Raw genomic sequence first — 15,708 nt, 5'->3', positions numbered from 1 at the left:
AGCATGTGGATAGGCTTGTGAAGAAATAGATACCTAATCTAGTAATACGTATTAATTTATAATTTTTTATATTACGATATTGTTTATTACACCAGGCACAGGCCAAACAAAAAAAAACATGTCTTTGATCTCACCATTTAGAGTCCCTGCATTCTGCAATTCCCCAGACTGGGCAGAAGGATCACTTCCCATTTTGCCTTGATGAGCTGGGCCATGTTCAGTTATGTTTGGGAGTACTGCTGATTAAACATCCATGTTATCATTAGGCATGTGTAGGGAGCAACTGAACAAAGAAGGTGGCATTTACCTGATAGGATGACTTCTAAATGTTTAATTTAATGTGCTCTCAGGAACTTTCTCTCTGGTCCAGAAAGACTTCACAGTCTCCTACGTGTCACAGATTTCTTCGCTTCTCATTTAGGGAACAGATCCCAGTCAGACTGAAAATATGCTACAAGAAAATTGACTTGTAACACCAGTCCTCTCTTATGTCAAGACATGATAATATCACCCTCTGAGCACACAGATGTCCTGAATTTTAATTTAAGCAGCATCTGTATAAAGTGCTATGTAATGGGCTACATACACATCTAGTAAAAGGAAGGCTGGTCCTGAAGAGATTGCTAACAAATGGAAGGGATAGAAGAGGAGGTATTCTTGTGTCTAATCCCCAGGTGAGCACCTGAGGTACAGAGCAGGTAGTGACACACCCAAGGCCACACAGGGAGCCTGAGCTAAACCCTGAGTCTTGTGCTTACCTCTGTGTCTGGAGATGTTCCACTGCTCCTGTGAATCCAGAGGGTCAGTGTCCCCACTGTCATTGCAGACAGTGACTCAGAAGATGTATTTCCTCCCTGGGAGCAGGGCTGTGACAGGGTATTTATAGCTGTAGATCTTCTCTGTGCCTGTGAACCACATGTCAGTACTGACATCACATTGCAGGACACCATAATACATCTCCTAGTTGTCTTCTTCATCTGAGCTGTGGTTCAGGGTCAGGCTATCTGGGACTCCTTCAGCCAGCTGCAGATTACTGGGTGGTCAGGGAAACCTAAGAATTAATGATCCATTTAAGCACTAGTTTATTCTGTTTGGCTCTCTCCCTCTGCCCTTTTCTGGGCAAAAATATTTCACTTCCAAAGTCACTGTATATCTAGAAAAGTATTTCCTTCCTTAATTTCTTCTACCCTGAGGAACCTGAGGGCCAATTTGTACTGTGCAATTAGCTTCTGATGAAAAAATAGGGCTGTTACATTTGAAAAGCATTCTCTGAAAGGAAGACAACTGCATAGGTCTGTAACCCCAGCAGATCATTACAGTAATAGGAATCTCTCTAAGGACCCAAGCCAGCCTGCCTCCACTTGGCTGGCACAGACCCACTGGCAGTGGAAATGATGTCACCAGATTGCTGAGGGGACAGACAGACACTGTTGTGTCAGTGCTGTTACAGGGATTTGCCTGTTGAAATAATGACATGAGAAACAAGGTAGCATTGGGAGTGTCTGGAGCAGTAACTGCTTCACCCTTTCCCTCCACACTGAACAGGGTAAACAAAGCCCCAGCAGTTCCATTCTTATTCCTTGGCTCTGAGCCATGCTGCTTCTAGGCTTGGTTCAGCTAACGGGAAGGAGGGAGTTGGGAAACACAATGAAGGTGAGGGAAAGTCTTTTCTGACCAGGGAGTCTTGCTCCACTTCAGTGGAAAGATTTTGGATTGTGCCCATGGCCTTTTTTGGATAAAGGGTTGTATCATTGGAAGCATCTGTTCTTTTTTTTTTTTTTTTGTACCTCTTGTCAGTACCCCAAGGTGATGGAGTTTTCTCTATACTGTACCTGCAGCCTGCATGTTAATGTTGTAATGGACATCTCTGCAACTCCTCTTGAGGATAACGTGAAAACAGGTCAGAAACAAATCAGCTGGTGCTGTGGACCAGGACTGGGAGTGGTTCTTGTCCTCCACTGGTGGTGGTGGTGGGGAGCATTGGCCAAGACAACTGCAACTATGAAGTTTTGCTTCCTGGCTTGGGCAGCAACAGAAACAATCCTCACCTTTGAGCACAAGGATGTCTGTGGCTATAGGAGCTACTTGTTCAGAATCAGCCCAATAGAAAAATGTTTCAAGGACACCAGTGCTGGAGATTTCTTCAATCTGCAAAGAAAATGGCAGGCTTTGTCCCCAGCAAAGCGCATGAGCTGGTGTGGCCTGGGAGATTCCACATAACCTCATGCTACAGTTTGATCATCTTGGGAGCTGAGGGAAAACAGCTGGTGCAATACAGATCAACTTGTACAATGTCAACTGAGAGATACCTTCTTATGGTGGGGCTCATTTTGCAAGTTCCTGTGGAGCCTGAGTTCATGTAGTATTCTAGGATTAAAAATAAAAAAAAAAAAAGAAAACATATAAATTGCTGTTAGAATCTATAGAAATAAACTCAACATCCACGTCAGTATAAACTGTACCTCAGACAGGACAGTGTTGGAACCTCAAATACTGTTTTAGAGCCCTAGGCAATTCAAGGTTTAATCAAGAATGATTTCTCTTCACCTAACATGAACTGTAGTTGCATGCTTGAAAAATTCTGCTTCTCATGGTGAATCACAGAGCCCCCTGCAATGTTTTATACTTTGTTGAGCACTGATGCTCCAACTGTGGAGGGCTGGGTTGTGCAGCTGACAAACCTGTGTGCACAGAAGTCCCTCTATCACCATGGGGAGGCCTATAAAAAGGCTTGCCATAAAAACAATGAGCAGTTATGCAGGACTTCGTAAACTTGAAGCTCTGCATGACTTTTCTCCATTAGTCAACTTTGAAACTGAAGCGACAGCTTGTGATAAAAGCTAAATAACAGCTCCAGGCTCCCAAAACCTGCAGCTGTATTTCACCAGATGCCCAAGAAAACACTAACTGCAGGATTCCTACTCTGACAGGACACAACACAGAAGCTTACAGATAAGATGTGAAAGGCATTGTGCTGTCCCAGCACAAACCACCATGTGGCTCTTCAGCCTCACAGTCAGATCAAATCTGGGAGGGCAGGAATGAAAAAAACAGAGAAAAAGACTTTAAAAATAAGAGAGTGAGAGATTGCACAGAAAGGTAAAGCCATTCTTCAGCCTGTTGAGTCACATCAGAGACTGTAAGAACCACCCTTCAGACTTTCAGTAGAAGGCACTCCATGTAAGGGTTAAAATGTTGTCAGTTTTCTCAATAATTATGCAACCACAGGAAAAACATCAATGTAACCAACTTCTTTCTAATGAGCACCTGCTCAGGACAATTTCAGGTGAGGTGGGTGGAACAGGAATATTTTAAAATAATGTAAAAAACATGCCAAAAAAGTGTTGTTTACATGTAACACATGAATGAGAACAAAAGAAAGGAAAAGGCAGCTTTAATGCCTCATTTGAGGATTTTACTGTCCAAATTCTGCCACAAGCAGTTTTGTGTAATGTCTGTTTCTTACAGGACTTCCCACAGTCTTCAGCACAGTACTTCATGTTGCCATGCTACACCAGAGAAATTTGTCTGGAGCCTACAGTCTCTCTGGGATTTTTTTGGTGTTTATTTGATGATACAGTAAACCATAATAATAAATGATAAAGCCATCCCCTGTGGATGGGTTGTGTAGTTCCAAAGTACAGACTGAGAAGAGAAATGACCATTTCCATATTGGCCAACTGGATGTTGCCATCTGAGACTTCCTCAGTGAAACCTGAAAGTCCTTCTGCTCTACTCATGAATCACCTATTCCTGCTGGCCTTACTGCTAGTGAGGACAGCCAGCATCATGCTTGGTCACCTGGGAGTATCTTACACAAAAAGCCTGAATGTTCAAATTAATAATTAAGCAAACAAGTTCTAAACAATAAAGATTTAGATGCTTTGCTACCTCATTTAGTAAGGTAGCTAGGGATTTCATGGCAGGTCATTCTCTTTTATATCTTCATTCTCAAGACATAATTAGTGTTCTTGAAGCATGACCTCTGCTAATATTACTTTAGCTTTTGGTACCAGAAGGCTGAGTACTTACTGAGGGCCTGAAAGGACTATAATCCTGTCTCAGTAACACCACATATTTACAGCAAATGGCTGTTTCAGACATGATGGTTTGTTTACTGTAGGATCAACTGTCCTAACCCATACTCAGACTACTGAATCCATGTCAGGAATCAGGGAATCTTCCAAAAATGACCTCTGTAACCACATGTGAGGTGTGATGTGAAGTTGTGGTGACAAAAAAACACCTATTACACCATTATACCTGACATACTCATTCAGGGGACAGCTTAGCAAGAAGGATGGCAGAATTATTTACATTTGGTTCAAGGATTGTGCAGTTTTGTGCTGTTCTCCATCTCCTCTTAGAACCTCTGAAAACTGAACAAAACCCAGCCAAGCTGTGATGATAAATGCTTTTTTTTTTGTGGAAGATTAATCTGATAAAGCTTTACAAAATGTACTAACAAAACTCTTTTTACAAAAGAGACTAACAGCTTACAGGTAGGAGTTCCAGCTAGGTAGATACTGCAGGTCTTACCTGAAGGTGACATTGCTAGAATTCCTTCCTCTAACGATGCTGCTTCTCCCATACCAGCTTCACTCTTGGCTTAGATTCAGAAGTAGTATTTGTCTGTGAATGGTACTAGAGATAGGGATATTAGTGCATTTTTTTCTGCTTTTTGGTGTCTTCAACTCATGTCTTTAATGTCCTTACAGAGCATCTTCATGGCCTGGTTTGCTGCCAGGCTAAGCTGAAGCTGGAGTTGAAAAATCCACCACCTTCAGCAGTTCTGAAGGCTGTGTGACAGCAGCAGAGTCCACAGCTTGCAAATGTGAATACAGAGCTTGGTCCCATTTCAGGATGCCAGACCTGCAGGGTTTTGGGTATAAAACAACCTTAAGAAACACAGAGCAAATTCTGTCCAGCAAAACAATGTGATTCCTAACATGGCACATAATGGAGACACTGTTTTAAGGCTGGCCATTTAAGGAAAAAACTCAAACGTTCTGGCACAGAATCATCTGGAATCTGCTGTGAGCACTGCCCACTACTCATTTTCCACATGTGCTTAGAAGAGGTGTTTAGCATTAAATATTTGCTTCTGTCTCTTCCTAGCTGGCTGGTGAGCTCTGCAGTACATTTCCTACAACCTGTTTTCTATGACCCTGAGTCCCTTGTGTCTCTTCTTGTTTAATAAATCCCTCCTACAGTCCTGTGGGAAGAAGTCAGGTGCTAGGTGGACTGGGATTAGGGAATGTGCTTACTGACTTGCAAGATCCTATTAATGTCATTCAAATTTCCTTGCCAAAGATTACAGTACCCCGATAATTAGTAATTTTAAAAAATACAGATCTTGCTTTTGCTCTTTAGCTTACTTTTCAGTGGCCTCCATTATATATGAGAAGAGCAAAAGATGGACTGTTTAAAAAAGCTGTATGTTTTCAATCGAAAGAATAGGGAGTCGTGTATCCAAATACAAGTCGTGCTCTGAAATTCTCAGCTAAAATGCAACAACCTTCCCCCTGGCACCAAAAAAGTCATCCAGTGCAGCATGGCATAACAAACTTGATTAATGCATTTTATACAAGGCTCTCACTTGAGCACAGAGGTCATAAGGAATACAGTGCATATGGACAGAGAGTATTCCCCTCTCCTAAGCCTAGTGTGAGATAATGCAAGTCTTCAAATAGGAAAGGAATCATAGCTCCAGGCTTTAAATTGGTTTTGTGTTATCTTCTGATGTAAAGGAGCCTGAATGCTTTCCCATCTGAGTAACTATTTAACCTCAAGGCTTTCATCCACTGCAGAGATGCTGGCTTCCACACTTGGTCATTTTTTTTCTGAATTAGGTGCAGCTCCTAAGGCCCACTTCAGTATCTGTTACAGAATTCCACCAATAGTTTAGGCTATTTATTGATGGCATCTGACAGTCTTTTTTTTCTTTTTTGCAAAATGCTTTAGAGTCATATAGAGAAAGAAGTCTCTATAACTGGCACAAAATAAAATCTGTCCATTTCATCCATTTCAGTATTTCTAAGGCTACTGTAATCCTTTAGAGTTTGTCTGTGGTATTGATCATTTCGGAACTAGGGACAGATCTTTGCTACTAAAAATCCAGTATTAAAATAAAAGAATGCAAGCAACTTTCATGAATCTCACAGGAGTTTTTTTTTTTTTTTTAAAGGGTTGATGGGGGCGGGGGTTGATGAGCATAGTAACATGTATGGCAAATTATATTCTTTGTCATACATTAGGGCATTTGGCAACATCTATGTAAACCTTAAGTACCAAAGCTACCTACACTTCAGAACACCTTCACCACATTGATCTCGGCTGTTTGCAGGTACTTAATTCTCCCCAGCTGGGCATCTCTGTGTCCTTTTTAAAATAGTTACGTAGGAATTACTAATTTAGTTTTTATTGCTTTTGGACTGAGATAAGCCAAGAAGAGGAAAAAGAGAGAGAGAGAGAGACAGGGAGATAAGACCCAAGAGATGGCTACAGTTGCTTATCACCTTCTGACTGAGGTCCAGCCTGTCCCTGAGCAGTGACTGGCAGCCCCCAGCCAATTGTCCCCAGTTTATATACTGAGCACGACAATCTATGATATAAGAATATCCCTCAGGTTGGGCCAGCTGTCCTGGCCATGCTCCCTCCCAGCTTGTGCCCCTGCTCACTGGCAGAGCATGGGAACCTGAGTAGTCCTTTAATAAGAGAAAACACTACTTAGCTACAAAATCCAAAACAGTGTTGTACTAGCTACTAAAAATAAAATTAACTTTATCCCAGTGGAAACCAGGACAATACCATGAGTGATTGCAATTTAATTAATGTGAAATCCCAACATTTTGAATGAGACAGAGGAAAGAGTCCAAGAAACAACCAAAATATTAACAGAAAAAGAAGAGCAACAGTCTCGTTAGTCAGATGCTGCTGCTGATAGGAACATTCCCATGTGTTGCACAAGCTGTGTTAAGCATGGATCATATGGTTGATATCTGATGGATACAACAAAATCAGCCACTTGTTCAAGTCAGTTCTGGTCTAATTCAGGAAAAAGCAGTCAAAATGAGACACCCAAACCCATAGGTGTGACTTTCAGAGGTGCTGAATGTTCTGGCCTCTCATGGTTGCTTGGGTAACAAGCCACTCAAGCAGCTTTTGTGAGACACCTCTCTCAGAGGCTCTACACAGAGAAAAATCAAACTAGCACAGAACAATCACAATTTATTGACTTCAAATTGTGTACATGTATTATATTTGTGTGTATAGAGAAATATATGTATGTATAGCAGGAAGTGAAGGAGGGATAATTTGTATGTTTAGATTTAGTCAGGATCACAATGCTTTTCTAAAGACAATTTCTTTGCCACCTACTTCTCTTGGTCACTTCAAATGTTTAAACATTTCAACTATTGCACTTATTCTGAAAATGAGCTCTTTCTGCAGTGCATTACAGAGTAGCTCAGAAACATCTTCCCTAATCCATTGGAAGTTTGGGCAAAATTGCAAAGTTTTAGGTGAAAAATTATATAGATTGCTTGAAGTTGGTGATTTTCTTTCTTAAATGTTTCAATAGCCCAGACTTGCTGTTTGCCTTGTATTTCCTGTGATGCACTCTGGCCTTGGGAATGGGGATTAGAAAATTGGTATAATTGGGAATCAAATATAGGAATAAGAGGTCTCAGAGGATAGTTTGACCTGGGACATTTAAAGCTTATCTAGTTTAATCCCCCTGCAATAAGCAGTGACATCTTCAACTAGATCAGGTACCTGAACTGTAACTCTCAGAAGACAGATTAGCAGTGTTTTCTAACTAAATTAGTTTTTCATGTAATGGTTTTGGTTGGAAGAAATCTTAAAGATACTCTGCCATGAGCAGGGACATCTTCCACTAGACCAGGTTGCTCAGAGCCCCATCCAACCCATTCTGGAACATTTCCAGGGATGGGGCATCCACAGCCACCCTCACAGTATGGAATTTCTTCCTAATGTTAATCCAAAGGTACCCTTGAAGCCATTGCCCCTTTTCCTATCACTACATTTCTCTGCAGACAAAGGGATTTTTCAGATTCAGCACAATGGCTGCGCTGTCTTTTCTCACTATGGTTTTAGTTGTAATGCACTCACTGGCTTTCTCCAACACCACATCTTCTTTCTCAGTCTCCTCCATACTGTCCTTGATGTGACTTTGAGCCTTGGTTTTGCCAAGGGGACCTTGATGCTTGCAGTGTGCTTGGTTCTTCACAGTGACACTGTGTGTAGCAAAAATCTTGAGGACAGGTTCTTCCATAATTGGAGAATCTGGAAAGAACAGAAGGCATTTGAAGGCTGCAGCTGCAAATATAACTTGACACCTATCCTGTACCTGCAAGTTCCCAGAAAAAGGGGTCCAAAACTGAGCCCTCATACACTCCTTCATGTTTTTTCTATCAGAATTTGGTGTTTTGTGAAAGTCTTCAGGGACACTCAAAATTTTGTCTTGTGCTTTGATTGATCATGGTTTTGATTCAGCTGATTTAGTTCTGTTTCATATACAGTGAGTCACCAGCCCTCTTTTAGTTGTTCACCTCAGCAGAAAAAGAGGAAGCTCTGGGGATTAGCAAATGCCAAAGCCCCTCACTTCCCCAGGACCTGGAGATTTGATTCCAGGCAGCTTTTTGGTTTTGTAAAGCATCTTTCTGCTGTTCTTCCCTAAAGTCCCATGGGGATATATACCTAAGATCACGATAAAGATAATAGAGCCAAAGTTAGTAACGAAAATGCTCCCTTATTTGCAGCAGAGTAACATGGGGGAATCATAAGGATGTCTTGCACATAATAATGAAAGCCAAAACAAAACCAACAGGCTCCCAGTACCTGAAGGGAGCCTACAAGAGAGATGGGGAGAAATTATTTACTTTAGCCTGTAGTATCAGGACAAGGGATAAAGGGTTCAAACTGGAAGAGAGTAGATTTAGATTAGGTATTATGGAGAAATTCTTTACTGGGAGGGTGGTGAAGCACTGACACAGGTTGCCCAGAGAAGCTGTGGATGTCCCATCCCTGACAGTGTTCAAAGCCACAGGAAGGATGGGGCTTCTGAACAACCTGGTCTAGATGATTTTTAAGACCCCTTCCAACCTGAGCCATTCTATGATTCTAAACATATTTGTTGTTTTTTATTTCTTTATTTTTGCCACGCAATGCACAGCATAAGAAATCACGATTCTCTGCTGGTACTCAGGAAAACCAACTCCCCCTGCTGGAGAGGAAAGCTTTGCTGTGGATGTATTTCCACTGCAGCACAAGTCTGATAACCATTCGGTGTGGCAGGCACAGCACCAGTGCTCCTGTTTGTCCCGGCAGAGGTTTTACCCGGCTGCCGTGATCCAGGGGGAAGGAGAGGCTTTTTGCCACTGAGCGCCCATCTGGCGCCATCTGCCTGCCAAGAGCCGAGCCATACACGCAGCTCCCTTCTAGTCATCGTTTCAGACAACGTGCTTTGCTTGTTGCTCATGGCATCAACGCTTGAAGCAAAGGCTCAAGCCAAAATTCTTCACTAAGCCACTTAAAAGCAGCCAGCAACCCGATTCTGCAGGTCTTTGTGTACACCTGGTAAAGAACAGGAAGGACACAGGCACGTCCGCCCCCCTGCTCCTCTCCCAGCTTGGTCAGTGATGAGTCCCTGCTTCACTATCCAAATCCTTTTCAAGCCCACCACCCGACAAAAAGACCGAGGCAGGAAACAACACAGACTGCAATGAACAGAATTTCCAGCCGTGTCCCTGAATCTTATGATCAGAGTTTCCTGCCCTAAGATGTCTAAGCTGTCAGGATTCCTGGCTCCTACTGAGGCAAAGTGATCCATGGACAAAATTAATTCAGTATTACGTGGATCTGTGCATCTGCCTAGATGGGCCACATGGTATGTGCTGAAGGGTGTGTGTTTGCATGCAGAGGATGCATTTACTGATTACTCTGAAAATCAGAGACCAGGAGGGAGAAAGGTGGGTGGTGAGAAGCCAACCTTGTGGGAAAGAGTGTGAGCCCGCAGGCTGACAAAATGGGTTAGCAAATGTGAAAGCATCTTCACAGGAGACTGCAAAGGAAAAGTTTGACAAAGCCAAGATCCAAAGCCAAAACTTAGTAAGCCTGAGACAGTAGTAGTGTGGGAAGGATATGATCTGTTCTTATCTGATCTATCCATCTGTTTGTCCTCCATTAGAAGCCCTTTATCCACACCACGCCAAGTCCCATTAGGGTTTTGCAGCCTTTCATTATTCTGATCATCCCATGGGCATTTTACCTATTTGCCTTCTTGAGCCATATTCCTCCCACCTTTGCATCATTCAGGGCAACACAGCTTGTCAGGATCCCCAGTTAAAAGTAGGGACATCACACACTTTATGGTTGCAAATGTCAGAATCATGGAATAGCTCACGTTGAAAGGGACTTATAAGGATCATCAATTTCAGTTATCGGCAACTTGCAGTTCTGCCCAAAACTAAACCATATGACTAAACATCAACCAGACACTCCTTAAACTCTGTTCGGTTTGGTACTCTGTCTCTGGAAAAAATCACAGTGGAAGCATGTGAATAAAAAACTGTTCAGAATTGTCAGCTGAGCACTTCAAACACCAAGAAGATGTTGAAAAGCAGGGAGATCTCCTAACAGTATGGGAAGATCACAGGATGAAAGTGGTTTAGTAAATTGGAAGAAGTCCTGTGAAGAAAGTGGGATAGAAAAGGTTGTTCCTAAGCAGTTTTTCCTCTCCTTTTTGTGTGTTCACTGAAGGGAATGCAGCTATAGGAATCCAAAAGCAGAAGCAGAAGAGTGGCCCTTGGCATAGCTCCATTCTCATAGCTGGTACAGAGGACCTGACACACCAGCCAAACACTCCCTCTACTGCCTACACAATATTTGCATCTGAGCTCTGATGGGCAAAGATGAATCAGTAACTAAAACACCAGACTACAATTCCAGTGTGCACAGGAGTCAGAGGCAGCTCAGACACAACTTCCAGGTTAGCTGTGCCACAGAAATGGTTTCTCTCACACAGGAATGACCAGAGATGGCCCTTGCCTTGCATTGTCCCTTCAGACCACCCTGGCCATGGCCCACAGAAGGCACTCAGACACCAGGCCTGGTACCCATCCTGCAGGAGCCTTCATTTTCTCATTACACAAAAATGAAGGACCAGCCTCATAGAGATACATCAGGGTTGGCTACAAGGGCAGATCCATCCTCCATTTAAGAAAATCTTCCTGCCCCCACAGCTGAGCTTCTTTTGGCCCCTGAAGTTTCCTTCCTACCACACCAGCAAGAGAATGTTCAGCAGTTACTGAACTTGTAAAGGATGCACTGCTATGATTTTATCCTCCTCCTAGGTAGTTAATTTCAAAATGGTCTTAAAATGCTTTTAATAGAAAGCACCTGGGCATAGTTCAAAGCTGGTCCACATCTAGCAGAAGTCCTCTCAAAGACTAGCAGCCAGTAAAATCCAAACCCTAACTTTGAAATTCTCCTCCAGCCTATGCTGAGAGCATGAAGCTAAACTTTCCAACTTTTCTTTGTGGTTTTCTTAACAGCTATGTGTATTTCTGTAAAGATCATAGACTAAAGTTTACAGCATCAATAATGCTACTGCAAATTAATTCACAAAACAAATGTGATATTAAACATTTACCAGCCTCCTGTTGTGATGCTGGTCTTCAGCAAACTGCAGTCAAGTCCAAGTCCCATAGGTAACTTTAAAGAATCAGGATAAGAATTCATTAGGGCAATCCTGACTAAAATAAAACACACAATACATTTTACTAGTCTGGTTTAGGTGAGAGGTGTAAGGACTTAAATGAAAGATTTATTGCTTTATGCTTCTACCACTTCACACAGCAAAAAGTCCTTCATTATTACCTTCATACTACCAACAGAAGGTACAGACTAACAGCTTATTCCACGTTAAGCAATAAAAAGACTGCAGATCAGTGTTATTTTACACATTTCCTAAAAGTGTTCCAGCAAAGCAGCACTGCTCCATTGGAGCAGTAAAAAACAGTGTAAAGACTAAATATTCCTTCTCTTCTTCCTCTCTTGAGTCCCTCCCACAGCTGCATTGGCACTGCTGTGCTGCTCATTAGGGTCACTGTCTCGTGTACCCTGTGACCACTGTGATTACAGTCACTCAGCCCGTTGCATTAAATGGTAAGCTCTGCTCTCTTCCCTTCTCACCTCCTGGTGTACTCAGGAGACCTCTCTATCACTCATCCATTTTTCATCCCCTTCAGGGAGACACCTTCAGGAGTTAACACACACTCTAGGCAGGCTTTTCCCTTCCTCTTCACTTGGATGTTCTTGAGATTGCTGACAAACTGAATTGGAATCTCTGGGAAATGGGAAGGGATGGGCAAGAAGAATACCAGCAAGTACATTATAAATCAAAACAGGTGTCATTGTCTTTGCAGGATATAACATGGGTTCCTGTGCAAGAGAGATTCCAGACTTGGGACTTTATTTCCAGTGTGAAAAAGAGGTCTTGATGCTCCTCTGCTTGCCTGTCACACTAGCTTTATGAGACTGTGGATTCCAATTTTGTCAACCCAAGCTCTGGGGTTTTATGTTTTTGCTTTATGAATTTTGCAGGTCAAACCTTGCTGTCTCACATGTGATCCACCCACTGTGCTAAGATGTTTACTTTCCACCACTTACCATCAGTGAAGAGCAGAGTGTTCTGTACTAGACCTCCAGTCTTAACACCCAAGCCTCTTAAGTAACTGGGTTGAACACCCTTCATTTTCACAGTGTGGGCCAGTCCATCATCCGTTGAATCATCATTCATACTTATCATCCCACTTTGACTCTTTCTCATTGAACTTCTAAGTGAAGCTTTGCACTTTCTTTACCAGGGAGATCCCAAGCACTGACACTGATGTCTGTTTTTCACTTTTAGTGGTTGAGGTTCTGTCAGGATTTAGGGAGCACACCTGTTAAAATACCAGAGACAAACATTCAAAAAGACAGTCTTATTTTTCGTTCTTGATATCCAAATTCTTACACTAAACAGCAAAATGTCCATGAAATACTTTTGATTTCTTGATTGGTAGGAGAAAGATAAATTCACTCCTTCAACTTCAGTAGAAATTAAGCTAACTATAGCCTATAATGCTCACTAAAAGCTGCACATAATCCTATAAAGCTGTTTACTAACAGACTCACTGGTTTTCTGTTCAGTTCTGCCTGAATTCTTCTGCTCTTTTTTCTCTCTTTGCCATTGTAAAGTAAATAGTTTCAGGCAACTGCAGATGACATCTGCAAGCATACCTGGAACAAGCTGAAGTTGAAGGATGACTGCCATATTACTGCTTTGCCTGCCAAGAATGCTGCAGTGCCTGGCACAGGATCACTATTTGTTTAAGTAAGGTAATCCACCACACTACCAAACAGCCTGTGCCCAACCCTGCCTAGGACTTAATCAAAATTATAAGTATTATACTTAAAAGATGATGCTAATGGCAAAGATCATCTTGAAGAGATAGACCTGCTGCAATAAAAGGTAAGGCAGGCAGGTAGCATCACTGTTACTCAGCACTGATTAAAAACCAGTTTTCTGCATAAAATGTGTTTGGTTTTCTTTCAAAAAGCAAGTACACATTTGTTTGGTGATAGGAAGCACATGCAGATGAAAAAAATATAATTCTCATTATGCCCAGGCCCATCCACTCACTCCAAAGTGCTGTAACAGTGTTTGGACAAATTTCACTTGCACTAAAATGACAGTGCCAAGGTGCATTTTATAATTTCCATCTTCTTGGCTAAAACTGGTCCAAATTCAGTAGTGACTCACTCCCCTTCTACACTGACGTCAGTGAAGAATTTGGCTTATTATGTGTAATAACCAGGCTTCAAACTGAAATCTGCTCTCTCTTAAAAGGTGTTTTCTTATGGGTACTAAGGTAATTGCAGATTGGTTTATGACTTGTACAAGTTACATTTCTGTTCAAGCCGAAAAAGACTAGTGAATCATGAATGTTGTGGAGACATGCAAGAAAAGATAGTTACAGTTGGGTCCACCAGTTCTGACCCTCAGATGTTTGTCTGTAGTTGATGTTGACATTGTACAAAGAACCTTGTGGGTCTGAGAGCAAACATTACCTATCACTCTCTGCACAACAGTTTCCTGTCAGCCACAGAAGACTGTGGAAATGTTGCCTGGGTCTGCCCCATTCCCACTGGAGATGCACGGTGTACATTTCAAACCTATATGCTTTGTGTTATTTTTTTGTCAGGGAACACAAAGGCTCTCCATAATAAGCACAATGTTTGCTCCTGTGAAAACACATGCTTCTTTTTGTGCAGTGGGCTCAGAGGGCAAGAGCCATAGAGCTCACAGTGAGCAGGGGGTAGATTCTTCCATCCTGCTTCACATCACTCTACTTGCAGCAAATCAGCCCTTTGCCTAACTTCAAAACTCTTACAAGCTTGGCTATTAGTAACTGGGCTAGGCAATGGTGAAGCCAGACTTCTAGAGCTTATCTTTAGTCATAATCAAGGACATTGTGCAGATGGCATCAGTGTAGGCACAGAACACTTCAGACTTGTAGTTACCTGTGTCATCTCAGGAACAGCATTCAGACTGGAAAGAGGAAAAAAACATAGAGAAACAGCAAGCAGAACCTCCCAGTAGGCTGGGGTGGCAGGGAGTGTGTATAACAAATATATTAGTGAACTCCTCTTTTTGTGTTTATATCAGTTTTTTTTTTAATCACTAACGAGAATGACCTGTTGAAAATCCAGAATCTCTGAGGGCAGAAATTTTGGAGCCAAATCCAATTTCCCCTCATTCCCTCATTCCTCACAGCCTTCCTAAAACCCCAGAAACAGACAGAAGTCTTTCCACTGCTAGTGATGTATTTTGGATCAGATGCGTTCTTTGGCCTACGGCAGAAAAATTGAAGCCAGTTTTCTTCTCACAGACATCCTTTTATTCTGATGCTCTGCACTGAAAGTGAGTATTCCCCCTGCACTGCATGGGGAATACAGAGACCAGAGAAGGGCAAATGGAAGCTATTGGATTTAAGACTCTGAAGTACTGTAGGAAGAGTTTGATGTGGCCTGACTGGAAGATTTGCAAAGGACTGTCTGAGAGAAGAGGTGAATTAGGGTGAACTAAGGATTAAGGAAAGAGGAGAGAGAGGGACAAAGCAAGGGACGGAAAATAACAGAGGAAGGGCAGTACTTTTGCAACCATGGGACATCACAAATTAAAGAGGAACAAACTGGGATATGTGTCCTGAATAATACTGTGTATTACTAAGACTTAACATTGGTTTTGCCTGAATGGCACTTGAAGGAAGAACATTGACCTGTTGAAGCAAGTTCAGAGGAGGCCACCAAGTTAATGAGAGGGATGGAGCACCTCTCCTGTGAGGAAAAGCTGAGAGAACTGGGATTGTTCAGCCTGGAGAAGGCTTTGGAGTGACACAATTGTGGCCTTCCAGTACCTGAAGGGAGCCTACATGAATGATGAGGCAAGACTATTTACAAGGGCAGTAATATAGCAACACGACAAGGGGAATTGGCTTCACACTGAAAGAGAGCAGGCTTAGATCAGGTATTAGGGAAAAAATCTTTATTGTACGGTTGGTGAGGCACTGGCACAGGCTGCCCAGAGAAGCTGTGGGTGCCCCATCCCTGGCAGTGTTCAAGGCCAGGCTGGATGGGGCT

The 15,708-nt window shown here is 42.3% G+C and overlaps 1 long non-coding RNA gene across 1 annotated transcript; it reads right to left on the bottom strand.

Moving 5' to 3' along the window:
- Positions 1-1,774: 1,774 nt before the first annotated feature.
- On the bottom strand, positions 1,775-12,538 carry LOC110468077 (uncharacterized). The gene is made up of 5 exons (XR_013340190.1): positions 11,675-12,538; positions 8,134-8,307; positions 4,540-4,872; positions 2,951-3,027; positions 1,775-2,367 (listed from the first exon to the last, which is right to left on the bottom strand). It is a non-coding gene; the product is annotated as an uncharacterized LOC110468077 (long non-coding RNA).
- Positions 12,539-15,708: the final 3,170 nt, after the last annotated feature.

The sequence above is a fragment of the Lonchura striata genome, chromosome 6, assembly GCF_046129695.1.
Source record: "Lonchura striata isolate bLonStr1 chromosome 6, bLonStr1.mat, whole genome shotgun sequence".
NCBI lineage: Eukaryota > Metazoa > Chordata > Aves > Passeriformes > Estrildidae > Lonchura > Lonchura striata.
The sequence above is the reverse complement of the archived record's forward strand: the minus strand, read 5'-3'. Positions and strand labels throughout refer to the sequence as shown.